General features: G+C 60.3%; 1 long non-coding RNA gene across 1 annotated transcript; it reads left to right on the top strand.

Annotated features, from left to right (window-relative positions):
* The first annotated feature begins 2,994 nt into the window (after positions 1-2,994).
* Positions 2,995-5,056, top strand: LOC141938830 (uncharacterized). The gene is made up of 3 exons (XR_012627399.1): positions 2,995-3,089; positions 3,707-3,796; positions 4,550-5,056. It is a non-coding gene; the product is annotated as an uncharacterized LOC141938830 (long non-coding RNA).
* Positions 5,057-7,652: the final 2,596 nt, after the last annotated feature.

Raw genomic sequence — 7,652 nt, 5'->3', positions numbered from 1 at the left:
GGGGGGGGGGGGGGGGGGGAGGTGACATGGGGGGACGTTTGGGGGGGACACGGGGGGGATATGGGGGGTGCAGGGGGGTGGGGGGGGGGACACGGGGACATTGGGGGGGACATGGGGGGGTGGGGGGGGGGTGCAGGGGGGTGGGGGGACATGGGGGGACACGGGTGGGGGGAGATGGGGGGACACGGGGGGGACATGGGGACATTGGAGGGGTGTGGGGGGACACGGGGACATGGGGGGACATGGGGGGGCTGTGGGGGGGGGGGACACGGGGACGGGGGGACATGGGGGGACATGGGGGGGCTGTGGGGGGGGGACACGGGGACATGGGGGGACATGGGGGGACATGGGGGGCTGTGGGGGGGGACACGGGGACACTGGGGGGGACATGGGGGGACATGGGGGGCTGTGGGGGGGGGTGACACGGGGACATGGGGGGGACATGGGGGGCTGTGGGGGGGGGACACGGGGACAGGGGGGGACATGGGGACACTGGGGGGGGACATGGGGGGTTGTGGGGGGGGGACACGGGACACTGGGGGGGACATGGGGGGGTACCTGAGGTGACATGCGGACACGGGGGTGACCCGGGGGGGGGGGGGGTGTGTGGGGTGAGGGGGGGGCCATGGGGGGGGTGACAGAGGGGACATTGGGGACACAGGGGGTGGGGGTGTGGGGGGGACACGGGGGGGGTGTCTGTGGGGACAGGACGGGGGGGGGACGTTTTGGGGGGAGGGGGGACACGGGGGGGGTGACAGGTCTGTGTCTGTGTGTGTCCCCCCCCCCCAGGACGCCTACGCGGTGGCCCGACAGTTCAATTTGGTGGCCCCCGTGTGCCAGTGGGCGGAGCTTCCGCCGGAGCCCCGCCTCTTCCGGCAGATCGGTGCGGGGGGGGCACCCATGGGTGGGGGGGGGCACCCATGGGGGGGTCTAGGGGGGGTTTATGGGGGTGGGGGCACCCATGGGGGGGTTTCAGGGGGGTCTGGGGGGGGTTCTAAGTGTGGGGGGGGCACCCATAGGGTGGGGGGGGGCACCTATGGGGGGTCTATGGGGGGTTTATGGGGTGGGGGCACCCATGGGGGGGTCTGGGGGGGTCCTGGGGGGGTCCGGAGCACCCATGGGGGGGTCTATGAGGGGTGGGGGCGCCCATGGGGGGGTTTCAGGGGGGGTTATGGGGGGATTCTAAGTGGGGGTGGGGGGCACCTATGGGGGGGGGGGCACCTATGGGGGGGTCAATGAAATGGGGGCACCTATGGGGGGAGTCTTGGGGGGGTCTATGCGGGGGGTTTATGGGGTGGGGGCACCCATGGGGGGTGACTGGGGGGGTCCTGGGGGGGTCGGAGCACCCATGGGGGGGTCTATGAGGGGTGGGGGCACCCATGGGGGGGTTTCAGGGGGGGTTATGGGGGGATTCTAAGTGGGGGGGGGCACCCATAGGGTGGGGGGGGGCACCCTATGGGGGGTCTATGGGGGGTTTATGGGGTGGGGGCACCCATGGGGGGGTCTATGGGGGGTTTATGGGGTGGGGGGGCACCCATGGGGGGGGGTTTAGGGGGGTTTATGGGGGGATTCTAAGTGGGGGGGTGGGGGGCACCTATGGGTGGGGGGGGGCACCTATGGGGGGGTCAATGAAATGGGGGCACCTATGGGGGGAGTCTTGGGGGGGTCTAAGGGGGGTTTATGGGGTGGGGGCACCCATGGGGGGGGTTTCACGGGGGTCTGGGGGGGGTTCTAAGTGGGGGGGGGGCACCCCCGGGGGGGGTCTTGGGGGGGTCTATAGGGGACTCTATGGGGTGAGGGCACCTGGGGGGGGTCTGTGGGGTGGGGGGGCACCTATGGGGGAGTCTCGGAGGGGGTCTAGATGGGGCGGGGGGCACCCACGGGGGGGGTCCGGGCCATGGGGTGCTGGGGGGGGGGGCGGCGGGAGGGGGCCGTGGGTCACCCCCACAGCCTCGCCCAGGCCTGGGTGCGGTCACGTGGTCCCCGGTGGGCCCCCCGGGCCCCACCCTGGACGAGGAGCCGCCACCCCCCCGGCCACCCCCCCGGGCAGGGTACGTGTCACCCCCCCCCCGTGTCCCCCCCGGTGTCCCCCCCATCCCCCCGCTGCCCCCCCCCCATGCCCTCGGTGTCCCCATGTCCCCCCAATGTCCCCCCCGGTGTCCCCCATCCTCTCTCAGTGTCCCCATGTCCCCCCCGCAGTGTCCCAATGTCCCCCCCAGTGTCCCCCATCCCCTCAGTGTCCCCCATGTCCCCCCCAGTGTCCCCCCTGTCCCCCCCCAGTGTCCCCATGTCCCCCCCAGTGTCCCCCTGTCCCCCCCGGTTTCCCCCATCCCCTCAGTGTCCCCCATGTCCCCCCCCAGTGTCCCCCATCCCCTCAGTGTCCCCATGTCCCCTCAGTGTCCCCCCCTGTCCCCTCAGTGTCCCCATGTCCCCCCCCAGTGTGCCCAATGTCCCCCCAGTGTCCCCCATCCTCTCAGTGTCCCCCATGTCCCCTCAGTGTCCCCCTGTCCCCCCCAGTGTCCCCATGTCCCCCCCCAGTGTCCCCCATCCCCTCAGTGTCCCCATGTCCCCCCAATGTCCCCCTGTCCCCCCAGTGTCCCCATGTCCCCCCAGTGTCCCCCCATCCCCTCAGTGTCCCTATGTCCCCCCAATGTCCCCCTGTCCCCCCAGTGTCCCCCATCCCCCTCAGTGTCCCCCCCTGTCCCCCTCAGTGTCCCCCTGTGCCCCCCAGTGTCCCCATGTCCCCCCCAGTGTCCCCATGTCCCCATGTCCCCCCAATGTCCCCCATCCCCCCAGTGTCCCCATGTCCCCCCAGTGCCCCCATGTCCCCCCCCAGTGTCCCCATGTCCCCCAATGTCCCCCTGTCCCCCCCAGTCTCCCCCATCCCCCGCAGCAATGTCTCCCTGTCCCCACGTCCCCCCCCATGTCCCCCATCCCCCCGCTGTCCCCCCCATGCCCTCAGTGTCCCCCCCATGTCCCCGATGTCCCCGATGTCCCCAGGGTGGGGGGGCGCCGCCAGCCGCTGAAGGTGGGGGAGCTGCAGCCACTGGCCCAGCGCCTGGGCTGCTCCGTGCCCCAGTTGGCCATTGGTGAGGGGACACGGGGGGGGACACGGGGGGACACGGGGGGACACGGGGGGACATGGGGACATGGGGACAGGGGGACATGGGGGGTTATGTGGGGACATGGGGGGACACATGGGGCACACAGGGGGACATGGGGGGGGACATGGGGGGACATGGGGGACACAGGGGACATGGGGGGGACATGGGGGGACACAGGGACATGGGGGGACATGGGGGGGACATGGGGGACATGGGGGGGGACAGGGACATGGGGGGACACATGGGGCACACAGGGGACATGGGGGACATGGGGGGACACAGGGACATGGGGGGGACATGGGGGGACACAGGGACATGGGGGGACATGGGGGGGACAGGGACATGGGGGGACACATGGGGCACACAGGGACATGGGGAGGGGGACATGGGGGGGACATGGGGGGACACAGGGACATGGGGGGGGACATGGGGGGACATGGGGGGACACAGGGACATGGGGGGACATGGGGGGGACAGGGACATGGGGGGACACATGGGGCACACAGGGGACATGGGGGGGGACATGGGGGGACATGGGGGGGGACAGGGACATGGGGGGACAGCGCGGTGGCAGTGGGTGACACGGGTGGGGTGTCCCCCAGCCTGGTCCCTGCGGGCCGAGGGTGTCAGCTCCGTCCTGGTGGGGGGCTGAGACCCCCCGGCTGCTGCGGGAGCAGCTCCAGGCGCTGCAGGTGAGGGGGGGGCGGGGGGGTCCCCCCAGATGCCTGGATCCCCCCCCCGGGGTATTGGGGGTCCCCCCAAAGATAGCGGGGTCCCCCCCTGGACGCCCTGGGTCCCCCATGGGGGTGTTGGGGGCCCCCCCCCAGATTGGTGGGATCCCCCCCAGGTGCCTGGTCCCCCCCAGAACTATTCGCGTGACCCCCCCCCGGCATATCAGGGTCCCCCCCAGGATATCGGGGTCCCCCCCGCGGTATCTGGGGCCCCCCCCCGGGTTCTCAGGGCCCCCCCCTGGGTTTCAGGGTGTCCCCGGGGCTATCAGGGTCCCCCCCCAGGTATCTGGGTCCCCTCCTGGGATATCGGGGGCCCCCCCCCGGGGTCTCTGGGTCCCCCCCCGGTCTCTGGGACCCCCCGGGTTTTGGGGTCCCCCCCCACGGTCTCTGGGGTCCCCCCCCCCCGGGTTTCTGGGTCCCCCCCACAGGTCTCTGGGTGTCCCCCCCGGTCTCTGGGTCCTCCCCCCGGGTTTTGGGGTCCCCCCCCCCCGGTCTCTGGGTCCCCCCCCCGGGTTTCTGGGTCCCCCCACAGGTCTCTGGGTCCCCCCCCCGGGTTTTGGGGTCCCCCCCCCCGTGGTATCTGGATCCCCCCTGGTCTCTGGGTCCCCCCCCGGGTCTCTGGATCCCCCCCCCCCGGGTTTTGGGGTCCCCCCCAGTTTTGGGGCCCCCCCCCCCGCCCCCCTGCTCACCCCCCCCCACCCCCCCCCCCCGCAGGTGCTGCCCCAGCTCGGCCCCACGACGCTGCAGGAGCTCGAGACCCTCCTGGGGGAGGTGGCCCCGCCCTAAGCCCCGCCCCCCCGCCGCCGCCCATTGGCTGTCACCCGCATGAGCCGAGCCCCTCCCTACAGCTGCCTCCAAGCCCCGCCCCTCGCCCCGCCCACTCAGGGCCCGGGCCTGGGCAAATGGGCGGGGCCCTGCCTTCCCCTTCCCTTCTCATTGGTCAGGGTGATGGGGGCGTGGCCAGCCATAGCCCCCGCCCACCCCCCACCCTTCCCACAATGCCTTGCGCCCCGCTGAGGAGGAGGAGCCATGTCAATCAAAGCAATAATACCGCCCCCCCCGCCAGGGGGTGGGGCCTTTTAAGCACAAGCCCCGCCCCTTTGTCCAATCCCACCAATCGCAGCGCTTCCAGTGGGGGGGCGGGGCCCTCGCCTTGCCCCGCCCCTTCCACCCCCCCCGCACCCCCCGGGGGGGGGGCAATAAAGTGGCTTTTCCCACGTGGGGGGGGGTGAGGCCTCGTGTTTTGGGGGGGGGAGGGGCTGAATTTTGGGGGGCGAACGGGGTGAATTTTGGAATTTTGGGGGTTGAATTTTAGGGGGGGAATTTGGGGGGGGCTGGGGGGGGGGTTTGGGGGGTGGGTGAGGGTGTGGGGGGGCTGGGGGGGGGGCCTGGGGGTGGGTGTCACCCCCCGGGTGACACGTGGGGGAGGGGAATCGAGGGCACCTCCCGCTTTGGGGTCGTTTCCCCACTTTGGGTTATTTTCCCCATTTTGGGTTATTTTCCCCACTTTGGGTTATTTTCCCCACTTTGGGTTAATTTCCCCACTTTGGGTCATTTCCCCCACTTTGGGTTATTTTCTCACTTTGGGTTAATTTCCCCACTTTGGGTTATTTTCCCCATTTTGGGTTATTTTTCCCACTTTGGGTAAATTTCCCCATTTTGGGGTTATTTTTCCCATTTTGGGTTATTTCCCCACTTTGGGTTAATTTCCCCACTTTGGGTTAATTTCCCCACTTTGGGTTATTTTCCCCACTTTGGGTTAATTTCCCCATTTTGGGTTATTTCCCTACTTTGGGTTAATTTTCCCCACTTTGGGTTATTTTCCCCATTTTGGGTTATTTTCCCCACTTTGGGTTATTTTCTCACTTTGGGTTAATTTCCCCCACTTTGGGTTAATTTCCCCATTTTGGGTTATTGTCCCCACTTTGGGTTATTTTCCCCCACTTTGGGTTATTTTCCCCATTTTGGGTTAATTTCCCTGCTTTGGGTTAATTTCCCCACTTTCGGTTATTTCCCCCACTTTGGGTTAATTTCCCCATTTTGGGTCATTTTCCCCCACTTTGGGTCATTTTCCCCCACTTTGGGTCAATTTCCCCACTTTGGGTCATTTTCCCACTTTCCCGTGTTCCGACGGGTTATTTCTGGCTCCGGCAGAACCGCCCCCAATTTGGGGGGATTTAGGTCAAACCTGCGATTCTCGAAGGCGCCATTTTGGGACGAGGGAGCCTCAGCCCCTCCCCCCCTCAGCCCCTCCCCCCGCCCGGGGCAGCTTGGGGCTGCGATTGGGGTTAAATCGGGCATTTCCGGTCAATTGGGGGCGGGATCAGGATTAAAACTGATCAATTTCAATTATTGGGATGAATTTCAATTCTTAATAATTTCAATTATTGGTAATAAATTCAATTATTGGTGTAAATTTCAATTATTCTTAAGAATTTCAATTATTTGTAAAAATTTCAATTATTGACATAAATTATTTGTAATTAAAATTTGGGATAAATTTAATTAATTGTCATAATTTCAACTATTGGTATAAATTTCAATTCTTGGTATAAATTTTAAATATTTTTAATAATTTGAATTATTGGCATAAATTTCGATTCTTTGTAACTCAATTATTTGTAAAAATTTCAATTCTTGGTATAAATTTTAATTAATTGTAATAATTTCAATTATTGATTTAAATGTCAATTATTTGTAATTAAAATTTGGGATAAATTTCAATTAATTGTAATAATTTCAAATATTAGTATAAATTTCAATTCTTGGTATAAATTTTAACTATTTGTAATAATTTGAATTATTGGCATAAATTTCGATTATTTGTAATTAAAATTTGCGATAAATTTCAAATATTTGTAAAAATTTCAATTATTGGTATAAATTTTAATTATTTGTAATAGTTTCAAATATTGGGATAAATTTCAATTATTTGCAATTAAAATTGGGCATAAATTTCAATTAATTGTCATAATTTCAACTATTGGTATAAATTTCAATTATTTGTAATTCAATTATTTGTAAAAATGTCAATTATTTGTAAAAATTTCAATTATTGGGATAAATTTTAATTATTTGTAATAATTTCAATTATTGACATACATTTCAGTTATTTGTAATTAAAATTGGTGATAAATTTCAATTATTTGTAAAAATTTCAATTATTTGTAAAAATGTCAATTTTGGGGATAAATTTTAATTATTGGGATAAATTTTAATTATTTGTAATAATTTCAATTATTGACATAAATTTCAATTATTTGTAATTAAAATTGGCGATAAATTTCAATTATTTGTAAAAATTTCAATTATTTGTAAAAATTTCAGCTATTGGTATAAATTTCAATTTTTGGTATAAGTTAATTATTCGCAATACTTTCAATTATTGATACAAATTTCAATTTTTTGTCATTCAGTTCTTGGCGTAACGGTCAATTATTTGTAACAATTTCACTTATGGCCATAAATTTCCATAATTTCTAATAATTCCAATTTTTTCAAAACTTGCCCCATTCTGGAAAAAATCACCAACAAATTCCCCAAACCCGCAGCCGCTCCAGCGCCGGACCCCAACGACCCGGGCGCTGGGAAATGACGTCACTGCCCCCGTGACCATAAAAGGAAATTGTCCTCGGGAAGGGACGTCCGCCATCTTGGAGCTCCTCCCATGTGACCTCGCAGCCATGTTGAGGACATCCGCCATCTTGGAGCTCCTCCCATGTGACCTCACAGCCATGTTGAGGACATCCGCCATCTTGGAGCTCCTCCCATGTGACCTCACAGCCATGTTGAGGACATCCACCATCTTGGAGCTCCT

The sequence above is a fragment of the Strix uralensis genome, unplaced genomic scaffold (genome assembly GCF_047716275.1).
Source record: "Strix uralensis isolate ZFMK-TIS-50842 unplaced genomic scaffold, bStrUra1 scaffold_334, whole genome shotgun sequence".
Taxonomy (NCBI): domain Eukaryota; kingdom Metazoa; phylum Chordata; class Aves; order Strigiformes; family Strigidae; genus Strix; species Strix uralensis.
This window is presented reverse-complemented; position numbering and strand designations above follow the sequence as displayed.